This window comes from Vombatus ursinus, unplaced genomic scaffold, assembly GCF_900497805.2.
Source record: "Vombatus ursinus unplaced genomic scaffold, bare-nosed wombat genome assembly UNPS02014784.1, whole genome shotgun sequence".
Lineage (NCBI taxonomy): Eukaryota > Metazoa > Chordata > Mammalia > Diprotodontia > Vombatidae > Vombatus > Vombatus ursinus.
Window position 1 is genome coordinate 14,252,166 of NW_020954562.1, and position 12,166 is coordinate 14,264,331.

A 12,166-nucleotide genomic window follows, 5' to 3' on the forward strand; every position below is an offset into this window, starting at 1 on the left:
GCCCAGAGTCACACAGCTAGTAAGTGAGCTAGATTTGAACTCAGGTCTTCCTGACTCTAGGTTAAGTGCTCTATCCACTGCACTCCCTCACTTCTTTAATATAAACCATGTTAAAAGAAGGAAAGACTTCCCAACAGAGCTATCCAAAAGAAGAATGCTCTGCCTTGGGAGAAGGAGGTCTCACTTCACTAGAAGTGTAGGCAGGGGCAAGACAGGATGATCACCTGTCAGGTATGATGTAAGGAGATCCTTGTTCAGGTAGCAGTTGGAAAAATGGACCTCTCCCAACTCTGAGAGTCAGAGGCTATGAAAACCTGAAAGAAATCAGCTAAAGCAATGGAGAGTTTCTGCTTTAACAGATAATTTAAGAAGATTGGAACTCCCATTCCATAAATAGCAGAATCAGCTATTTATTCAGATTACTAAGCATAAAGCATAGAGGAAAATGGGTTTAAAACTCTTAGGAATGAGATCTAGTCTCCACAACAGGTAGCTGGGTGGTAATGGATAGAGTATTGGATATGGGATCAGGAACACCTGATGTTGAATTCTGCTTCAGGCACTCAGTGACTTTGTGACCCTGAGAAAGTAATTTAATTTCTCACATCCTCAGTTATCTTATTGGTAAAACTGGCATAATAGTAGTACTTGCTTTATCGAGTTATTGTGAAGGTCAAATGACATAATATATGTGAATCATATTTAGCATTTCTTAAAGCTCTAAATGTGTTAGCTATCATCATCATCATCAATCAACATCATTTTATTATTGAATTTTGTTAACTCATGTTAGCCAGAACAGATAAGTGTGTTAGAAAAGGGTGAATTTTCAGAATTTTGGTGACAGCTCCTGAAGAAATAAATGCTACACTAATGCATCGTTAGTGAAGCTGAAAGTATTCTGGAAAACAGTTTGGAATTATAAAAAGTAAAGCCACCAATCTATTCATGTCCTTTGTCCCACTGATTGGGCATAGGGACATGTGGAGTTCAATGACATAAAGATCCTATGTGAAACAAAATATTGGCCCACTTAATAGCCCTCTTCATGGTAACCAACACAGGAAACTAAACAGGTGCCCATCAATTGAGATATGGCTAAAAAAAATGTGGTACATGTGTCATTTGCCAGAAGAAATGATGAATATGAGGCATTCAGAGAAACATGGGACATTTTCTATGAAGTAATGACATTGAGGAAAGCAAAAAAAGTCACTAAATTGTACTTACTTTTTGATCCATCAGTAACACTACTGGGTGCGTACCCCAAGGAGATCAAAGACAGAGGGAAATGTTCCATATGTATAAAAATATTAATAGTAGAACTTTTTATGGTAGCAAAAAAACTGGAAACAAAATAGTGCCCATTGGTTAGGAAATGACCATAAACTGCAACATGTGAATTGTGTTGCACTCTAAGAAACAAGAGTGTGAAGAATTCAGAGAAATTTGAAGCTTAAAGAGTCCCCTCCAGCTCTGTTGTGAGGATGAAATAAGACAATAATTGTAAAGCACTATTACAATGTCTGGCACTGAGGAAGTGCTATATAAATGTTGTTGTTTTTATTATAATCTCAAATCTTGTGTGACCTTATGAAGGACAACGTGAGGCAGACCAGTAGAATAATTTACACAATGACCGCAGTAAAGACGAGAAAAACAACCTTGAAAGACTTCAGAACCCTGCAATCTTGACTGCAAAGCCCTCATGATGAATCTGTGACCCTCCTCTCAGCAGAGGTGGTGAAATATAGATGAGGAGATTAGGTCTACATTGTCAGATGTGGCCAATATGTTTATTTGTCTCAATTAATCCTACTTATTTGTTCCAAGGGAGGGTTCTCTGCTGTAGGGTGGGAAGAAGGTGAGGGGAAGATATCATTGGGACATTTTTGTTTTAAAGCGATTAAAAAAAAAACACCTACATCTCATGAGGGCTGTATACTTGTTTCAGGGGATAAGGGACAGAACTGCAAGGCTGCATTCCATTCTTCAGTGGAAGAGAAACTTTGTTAGGAGCCACAGTCAATGTCAGCAAAAAGGGAAACAGGGCGGCCCGTTCCTGGAACTCTCATAAGAAAAGAAACTGGGCCTCATTTTCTTCCTCAACAAAATGAGAAAGTCAGACCAGATGTTGAATGAGTAATCTCATACGGTAGTGAGGTCCCCATCCCTAGAAGTCCTCAAGCATGGGCTGACTGACAATTTATTAAGAATGTTAGGTATGTTCCGGCCTATGTGGAAGTCAGTGATGGTCATGACACCCATTGTCTAATACATACAGTTTCTTATCCCCTTCCAAACCATAACTGGTCATTTACTTTTCCCGGGGATCTCACCCTGCTGTGTGGCCTCTGATAGAGACCATGAGAACCACCATGAGTAGCTTGGCATTGGGGGAACTAGTTCCTGTTTTCAATGCTAAGCAAATATGGGGAGTGGAAAGGACAGGGAGTCCCCATTCCCACTTCCAGGGCTAGACTGGAGACAATGTGTTCCTGGCATTCCTGGAAGTCAGACAATAGAAGGCATTTTTTCCCATAACAATTTGATTATATATGGTGGTTGGGTTCTATTGTTTTGTGTACACTGCACTATTGATACATTGATTAGGTTGGCTTTTGTGGGCTGGCGTAGGAGTCTAATGACCTTTTATAGCTTTTATTTATGGGGAAATGCCTTTTGAATGACAGATAACTTACAAATGAGTTTTTGGAGCATAAATAGTTTGTTAATCAGGAAATACCTGTCATAAGGCCCTCATTTTATTACATTAACCTTATGTTAGCTGAATAGATGAGACTTTAGCTTTATAATAAACAACCTAATGTAACTATTCCTCACACAGATTTGAACTGGAAGGGACCTTAAAGGCCATCTAGTCTGAATCCTTCGTTTTATAGCTAAAAGAACTGAGACCCAGCAAGGTAAAGCGGCTTGCCCAAAGGCACAAGGCAGAGTTATGTGCAATATCTGAAACATTTTGTTTCCTAGTCCAGGGTTCTTTAAATTACATCCTGCTTGGCACAGCACCTGCTACAAAGTAGGTGCTTAATAAATGTTTCTTGATTGACTAATTATGCTTCTGAAGGTGCAAAAATCACAGAATTCCATGGTTTGAGGGGTCTCAGAGGCCTCCTGTCTGACTTGCATCTATACAAGAACTTCCTCTATGAAATATTCAATAAGTGATCATCCAGCATCTGTGTAAACACCTCTAGAAATCTGCTGGGGCAATTCATTGTACTTTTGCCTAACCCTAAGTCTTAGAAAGTTGTCCCTTTCACTGAGTCAACATCTGCCGCCCCTCTACCCAGCTAGGTGACACAGTAGATAGAGAACACTGGACCTGAAATCAGGAAGACTTGAGTTCAAATCCTGTCTTAAATGTGTACTAGCTGTGGGACACCAGGCAAATTATTTGACCTTTCTCTGTGAGAGTTTCACCCTATTTTTTGGGGGGCCTGAATCATTACTGGTAACATACTCCAAGCTGCTTATATGCATCATGCACTTTTCCATTCACTAGTGTGTCACTCACACATCTTATTTCTTTGCATATGGTAGCATTCCATGATTCATAGCTGCACGATGTCACTGGTTGTGTATCAGTGAAAAGAAAATACTTTGCGTTCAGTTTTCATAATTTATCATTATTTTCTCTTTTTTTTGCAAAGTTAGATCTTTTATCTGAAACTTTTTTTTATAAATTTATTTATTTTTAGTTTTCAACATTCACTTCCATAAGATTTTGAGTTTCAAATTTTCTCCCCATCTCCCACCCCAAGACAGCATGTAAATTTATATAGGCTCTACATATACATTCATATTGTAACATATTTTCACATTAGTCATGTTGTAAAGAAGAATTAGAACCAATGGAAGGAACCAAAAGAAAGAAGTTACGAAACAAAACACCAAAAAAAGGGAGCAAATACTATGTTTCCATTTGCATTCAGACTCCTCCCTAGTTCTTTTTCTGGATGTGGACAGCATTTCTATCATGAGTCTTTTGGAATTGTCTTTGATCCTTGCATTGCTAAAAAGTTAGCCTATCGAAGTTAATCATCACACAATGTGGCTGTTACTGTGTACAATGTTCTCTTGGTTCTGCTCACTTCATTCAGCATCACTTCATACTAAGTCTTTCCAGGTTTTTCTGAAGTACCTGCTCATCATTTCTTATAGTACAATAATATTCCATTACATTCATATAGCACAACTTGTTCACCCATTCTCCAATCGATGGACTTCCTTTCAATTTCCAATTCTTGGCCACCACAAAAAGAGCTGCTATAAATATTTTTGTATATGTGGGTTGTTTTCCCATTTGCATGATCTCTTTGGGATACCTAGAAGTGGTATTGCTGGATCAAAGGGTGTGTACAGTTTTATAGCCCTTTGGACAAAATTCCAAATTGCTCTTCAGAATCATTGGATCGGAGTAGCTAGAGGGTGCAGTAGACAGAGCACCAGCCCTGGAGTCAGGAGTTCCTGAGTTCAAATCCGGCCTCAGACCAAACACTTAACGCTTACTAGCTGTGTGACCCTGGGCAAGTCACTTAACCCCAACTGCCTTAAAAAAAATGGTTGGATCAGTTCACAACTCTACCAACAATACATTAGTGTTCTGGTTTTCCCACATCTTCTCCAACATTTATCATTTTCCTGTTCTGTCCTGTTAGCCAATCTGAGAGGTGTGATGTGGTACCTCAGAGTTGTTTTGATTTGCATTTCTCTAATCAATAGTGATTTGGAGCATTTTTTCATATGACTATAGATAACTTTAATTTCTTCATCTGAAAACTGCCTCTTCATATCCTTTGACCATTTATCAATCGGGGAATGACTTGCATTCTTATAAATTTGACTCAGTTCTCTATATATTTTAGAAATAAAGCCTTTATCAGAGACACTGGCTATAAAAATTGTTTCCCAGTTTTCTGCTTCCTTTCTAATCTTGGTTACATTGACTTTGTTTGTGCAAAAACTTTTCAATTTAATGTAATCAAAATCATCCATTTTGCATTCCATAATGTTCTCTATCTCTTATTTGGCCGTAAATTCTTCCCTTCTCCATAAATCTGACAGGTAAACTATTCCTTGCTCTTTTAGTTTGCTTATAGTATCAGTCTTTATATCTAAATTGTGTACCCATTTTTACTTTATGTTGGTATATGGTGTAAGCTGTTGGTCTATGTCTAGTTTCTATGTCTAGTTTTCCAGTTTTCCTAGCAGTTTTTGTTAAACAGTGAGTTCTTATCCCAGAAGCTGAAGTCTTTGGGTTTATAAAACAGTAGATTACTATAGTCATTGACTATTGTGTCTTATGTACCTAACCTATTCTACTGATCTACCACTCTATTTCTTAGCCAGTACCAAGTAGTTTTGATGATTCCTGCTTTATAATACAATTTAAGATCTGGTATGACTAGGACACCCTCCCTTGCATTTCTTTTCATCAATTTCCTTAATATTCTGGACCTTTTTTTCTTCCAGATGAATTTTGTTATTATTTTTTTCTAGCTCTACAAAATAATAGTTTGATTGGTATGACACTGAATAAGTAAATTAATTTAGGTAGAATTGTCATTTTTATTATATTAGGTCGGCCTACCCATGAGCAACTGATACTTTTCCAAGTATTTAGATCTGACTTTATTTGTGTGAAAAGTGTTTTGTAACTGTGTTCATAGACATCCTGGGTTTGTTGTGGCAGGTAGACTCCCAAATATTTTTTAATGTCTACAGAAACTTTAAATGAAATTTCTCTTTCTATCTCTTGCTGTTGGGCTTTGTTAGTAATATATAGAAATGCCAATGATTTATATGGGTTTATTTTATATCCTGCAACTTTGCTAAATTTGTTTATTATTTCAAGTCATTTTTTACTTGATTCTTTAGGATTCTCTAAGTACACCATCATAACATCTGCAAAGAGTGATAGCTTTGTTTCTTTGCCTATTCTAATCCCTTCAACTTTTTTTCTTCTAAAACTTTTTTTCTTCTAAAAAGAAAAAAACACTGCAAAAGCTAGTGTTTCTAGTACCATATTGAACAACAGTGGTGATAATGGACATCCTTGTTCATCCGAAACTTTTTTAAAATGCTTCTACTTCAGGGCAGAAAAAGAAATTAATACTTCAAGTGAGTGTATCTCCCATCCAGAGCTAGCAAACTATAATCAGGAAAGAAAGGTTTCCTGGGGCAGCTAGGTGGTGCAGTGGATAGAGCACTGGCCCTGGATTCAGGAGGACCTGAGTTCAAATCTGACCTCAGACTCATAACACCTACTAGCTGTGTGACCCTAGGCAAGTCACTTAACCCCATTGCCTAGCCCCTCCCCCAAAAAAAGTTTCCTGACCTTAGGGGTCATTCCTTCCCTTGGCTTTTGCCCTGGCTTCCTACTGTAGTCTTTCTTAATGCTTCATTTTAGAGGCTAAAGCCTGATGGTGTTATCTCTTAATACTTCTTTTGAGTAAGCATCCCTAGAGACTCAGGACCTTCTCTCTATGTCAAATGCATCAGCCTGTGAGGATCAATATATTACTTATTTTAGAAAATTGTTTTAAGAAAATATATCTTTGAGCTAATGGAAGTCAGAAGCTATTTTCTTGTCAGCCTTCTTATTTTGAAATATTCCTTAAATGCTTTTTGCTCCTCCTGAATCCTAATTCATAATAAAATTCATTATGGATTCTCTACGTCATTCCCTTACATGCACACACTCACTAAATTGTTCTTCTCCACTTGTGATTTTTATCATCTTTCATTATTTCCTTTTAAAGGACTTTGGAGACTTCAAAATAAATTATACTGGATGTCTCTATCCACCATGACAAACCAACTAAAAGTACATTTTTCAATCCCTTCTCTTGCTGGGTGGTGAAAGACATTGTGCTTTGGGATATCCTGTAGCAAGTACAGACTTTGTACTGATCTTCCCTTCTTTCCCTTTTTTCATCTTCTTCCTTCTCTCTTCCCTCTCTTCCTTCTTTATCCCTTCCTTTATTAAGTGCCTACCTTGTGAAAAACAGTGTGTTGGTCCCTGAAGAGATACTAAGATAAACAGGATATGAATCTACCTTCAAGGAGCTTACAGTCTAGTGGAGGTGATATGACATAAGCATAAATAAATGTAATGCAAATAATTAATAATAGTAATAATAATGGATATGTATGTGTATATATACATATATATGTATATATATTCCTTAAAGTCTGCAAAGCATTTCATTACATTCAATCCTCACAATTGTGAGGTAAGTATTATAGACAGTCTTAGCCTCATTTCACAAATAAGCAGACAATGGTGAGTGACTTGCCTGTTATCTCATGGCTAGTAAGTGTCTGACAACATATCCCAACCCATGGGTTGCTAGTTCCAAATTCAACGCTCTATCCATTATGTGTGTCTGTCTTTCTAGAATATGTAATTTTTGAATATGTTAGAATATATAATATTTGTACACAATAGTACAAAATCCTTTGAAATCAGATGAGGGAAAGATCACTTCTAACTGGAGGGATTCCTGAAACCTATACATAGGAAGTGCCAATTAAACTAGACCGCAGTGGATGGGAAGAAAGTATACAAATAGAATATAAGTTCTCTGAGGGTAGGGACTAGTTTGGTTTTTGTCTTTGTATTTCCAGTGCCTAGTAGGTGTTTAATAAATGTTTCTTAAAGTGGATGTGGGGATTTGTTTTGCTTGACTGTGTATATTAGTTAACAAGGGTTTTTGTTTTCTTTTTCTTTTTCTAATAGTGGGTCAGGGAACAGTATCTAGATAAATGGGAATATGTGAGACAATATGTGATGTACTTCAGTTAATGGTACTGATGCGATTTAGGAGTTCAGGGGTGCTGGGACCCCAAAATCACAACATGTGTTTCCTGCCCAAAAGAATTCGACCCAAGCCTTCTTTCAGCCAAAGACAAGGTTTATTAGAACATCCATCATATCGGGCAGACTCTTAAGGAGTCTAAATATTAGTAAGTTATTGGCTAGATTATAAGAATCCCAGCCTCTTAATGGAGACAAGGTGGACCTTATATATAGAAAGACCATGGGAGGGATCTAGGAGTGGCCAAGTAGTCTATGAGGAAATAGAATTCCAGGGACGCCGACCACAAGGCCAAGGGAGTGGCCTGGGGCCATAGGGAGGTCCACAATGAAAGGCCAGTTGATGGGATTATAGCCTCAGCGGAATGCCAGAGATTTGGCCATGTGGGAAAGTCCAGGGTTTTTCCTTTCTGGGGTCTAGATCCCAACCCTGTCAGTACTACCGTCCTCTCCTATTTATTTACCCATCCATTCAACAAATATTTATTAAGCCACACTACGGGCAAATGATACATAGCAGCGCTATGTGCTTGATACTGTCAAAGTTACAAAAAATAAGAGACATTCCCCAACCTCTGGGAGTACACAATTTAGAAGGGGGAGATGACACATATATACAAATAATTATAATGTTAGAAGGTAATATATGCCATGAGAGGTGCAATAAACATACAAAACAAATTCAGAGAAGCAGGAGATTATTCCATCTGATCAACCCAATTTGGGACTACTTCATAGAGAACTTGGTGTTCTAACGAGTCATAAAAAATGGTAGGATTTTGACTAGCAGTAAAATAGCAGGAGAGGATTTAATTGTAAGAAAGACAAGCCCTAGAGGCAGGAGATTGTTTAGGAAAAAGGAAGGAGCCCAGTTTGACTGCAGTATAACATACCTAAAGGGGAGTGACATGAGATAAGCCTTGAAAGAAAGATTGGTAAGAGCCAGATTGTGGCGGGACTCTCAATGCTGGGTGAGGGAGTTTGACCTTTTCTCTATGAAAAGAAAGTCCAATTGAAAGTTTTTAATCAAGGAGGTGGGAAGAAGTGACATAATCAGACCTGCCTTTAAGAAGATTAATCTGACAGAGGTGCTCACAATGGATTAGAAGAGAGGAAGGGAGAAAGGGGTGGACAGCAATATGGAAATTAGAGAGGGGAGTACCAGTTAGGAGGGTTCTGCCTCAGTTTAGGTAAGACCTAATTAGGGCCTTATGGCTAGAGGTACATATTCATAACCAAAGGGATAGAGGAGATAAATTTTTGTGATTATATACAATTTAACAATTTGATTGTATACAATTTAAGCTTTGGTACAAAAAAAATCAATGCAGATAGAATAAGAAGAGAAATTCAAGTGGGAAATATTTTTGTATCAAAATATTTCCTAAAATATCTGTTATTCAAGATACATAAGGATTTGACACAGATATACGATCCAGAGCCATGCCCCCAATAAATAAATAGTCAAAGGATACAATTTTCTAAAGGGCTGCCAAATATCAATGACCTCATTTGGGGTTTTCTTGGCAAAGACACTGGAGTAGTTTCCCATTTTTCTCCAGCCTTCTGCAACTCATTTTATAAATAAACTGAGGCAATCAGGGTTAAGTGACTTGCCCAGGGTCACATAGCTAAGAAGTTTCTGAAGCCAGATTTGAACTCAGGAGCTCCAGGCCCAGCACTCTATCCACTGCACCACCTAGCTGCAAAAGAACCAATGAGAAAATGTATGTAAATGATTTGCAAAGCTAAAGTGCCATATAAATGTCAGTTATTATTTTTAAAATTTATTTATTTTTAGTTTTCAACAGTCACTTCTGTAAGCTTTTGAGTTTTAAATTTTCTCCCCCTCCCTTCCCACCTCCCTCCCCAAGATGGCATTCAATCTGTTATAAGCTCTACATATACATTCCTATCAAACATATTTTCACATTAGTCATGTTGTAAAGAAGAATTAGAATCAATAGGAGGAATCACAAGAAAGAAGAAACAAAACAAAACAGAAAGAAAAAAAGAGCAAATAGTATAATGCCAGTTATTATTATAATGTGGTAGGAATATGTCTTATTCTTCTGAGTACATCCAGTCTAATCCAATAAGCATTTATTAATAGAGAGTTAGGAAGTCCCGAGTTCAAATTCTACCTCACACTGGCTGTGTCTCTCTGGGAAAATCAGTTAACCCCTTGGTCTCAGTTATTTCATCTGCAAAATGAAGAAGCTGGAATTGATGACCACTGAGATCTTTTCATGTTCTGAATCTATGATCTTATGATTCTAAGAGGCATAGGTGAGGGGGAAGAACGTTCTAGACATGGGGGAAATAACTGATTTGTTTTTTACTTAGTAGAAGTTGGATGGATGGATTGTTAGATGGAAGGATGGTTGGATGGATGAATAGACCACTTCTCCAGCTACATCGCCCACAAGCCTTGTCATGTACAATTCAGCTCCAAGATGAAGATCTAGTCAGTCAGATAATAAACATTTATTAAGAGCCATCTTTGTTGCAGGCACTGGGGATACAAAGAAAAGCAAAAAAATCGCTGCTCTCAAGGAGTGAACATTCTAATGGGGGAGACAACATAAAAATAACCATGTAAATATAAGATGCATACAGAGTGGATAGCAGGTAATCTCAGAGGAAAAGCACTAGAAGTGGGGGAAAGGGAAGGTAGGGAGAAGCCTGGTGGAGAAGGCTGGGTTTGAGCTGAGTCTTGAAGGAAGCCAGTGAAGCCCAGCAGGTGAAGGTGAAGCACATTCCAGGCATGGAGACTGCCAGTGAAAACAGCACAGAGTCAGGAGACAGGCTGGTGTGTTCATTGAACAGCAAGGGTGCCATTGGAGCTGGATCATAGCATACATCCAAAGAGGAGCAACCTGCTAGAAGACTTGAAAGATAGGAAGGGGCAATGACATGAAGGGCTTTAAATGCCAAACAGAGCACGTTACGTTTGATCCTAGAGGTAATAGGGAGCCAATGGAATTTATTGAGTAGAGGGGTGACATGGTCAGACCTGCCTGTTAGGAAATTTATTTTGTTGGCTTAGCAGAGAATAGATTCTAGTGGAGAAAGCCTTGAGGCAAGGAGACCAACTAGAAAAGGCTGTTGCTATATAGTCTAGTCATGAGGTGCTGCCCCAGAGCTCTGGCTGCCAAAGAGATGCTGCACCAGCTGGGAAAAGGAATCAAGATTGTCTCCATGAGCACAGAATGTCTCTAGTACTGGTTGAGTCAGTTCAGAGAGAATGAAGTGATCTTTGCCTCTGTCTAATCAGTGTGCTTCTGTTAGCACTGAGTGCAGCGGCCAGTCCTCTTCAGCCCTGTTTCAGCCTCATTCATCTCAGGTTCTTTTCCCTGGAGGGGTAGTGTTTGCATGTGTGTTCATAGTAGGTGGTGTTTGGGGGCGGGGGGGTGTGTGGGTTGGGTGGGGCCATAAACTTGTTTTCTGGGGAAGGAATGAAAATTGAGCCAAACACCTCTTAATAAGCTGGATTGTGATGTGATTGGTCCTTCCTGGAGGCTGGCTATAGGAACACTTAGTCATCGGCACTCAGGAGATCTCTTTGGGACTGGGCACAAACTTGGCTGTTTATCTCCTAGCTCTTTGTGCCTGGGATTAGCTGTAGTACTTGAGCTTTGGGAAGGCTGATGCAGTTTGACAAAATATAATCCTAGATTTGCCGTTGCCTCTCAGCTTATGAAAAACAGATGTCTTAATGTTCTGGAACTTCACACAGAATGGAAATTGCCAACTAGACAGCCTTTTGGACTGAGAACATTGAGTTAAGACAATTCGGAATCCAGCCAGAAGGGGGTTTTTCCCTCCTCTTGTCTATTTTTACTGCGTAACTGATAGCCGTCCAAGGACCGACCTTCCTCCCTCCTTCAGTCCATCCCTCTCACTCTGAAATGGGAGGGGATAGCGCAGCTTCACCTTGAGATACCATCAGAAGGAGAGATTGCAGCTGCTACCCAAAAGAGAGAGAGAGAAAAGAAAGAATGAAAGGAGAAGAGAAAAGGAATGATTGTCTGACTGATTTTTGAAAAAAGCAGCATACAACCCTTCCGTAGCAGGCAGGGGGACAAGAAGGAGAGAGAAAGAGAAGATAGCAACAGCTTTCTTCTGGGGACTTGTGTGTATGTGGTTTTTTTTCCTAAGTGCAGTAAGTCACCATTTCACAATCATTCATTAGCCTGCTTGTGCTATTGAGCTCTGAGAAGTACTTCCGCAGAAGGTTGAGATGCATCCAGATTGCTGTGGAATTTGACTCTGTGTGTGTGTGTGTGTGTGTGTGTGTGTGTGTGTGTGTGTGTGTGT

The 12,166-nt window shown here is 38.9% G+C and overlaps 1 protein-coding gene across 2 annotated transcripts in view; it reads left to right on the top strand.

Moving 5' to 3' along the window:
• The window catches only part of TRIM2 (tripartite motif containing 2), a 139,676-nt gene that overhangs the window by 10,009 nt on the left and 117,501 nt on the right, over positions 1-12,166 (top strand). Inside the window, exon 1 of one of the 2 annotated variants that reach the window (XM_027866887.1) lies at positions 11,344-12,011. The exons of the other annotated variant lie outside the window; for it this stretch is intronic. The gene's annotated coding sequence lies outside the window, so the exon portion shown is untranslated. Of the gene's footprint in view, positions 1-11,343; positions 12,012-12,166 lie in introns of those variants that run through there. 2 annotated transcript variants of the gene reach the window in all.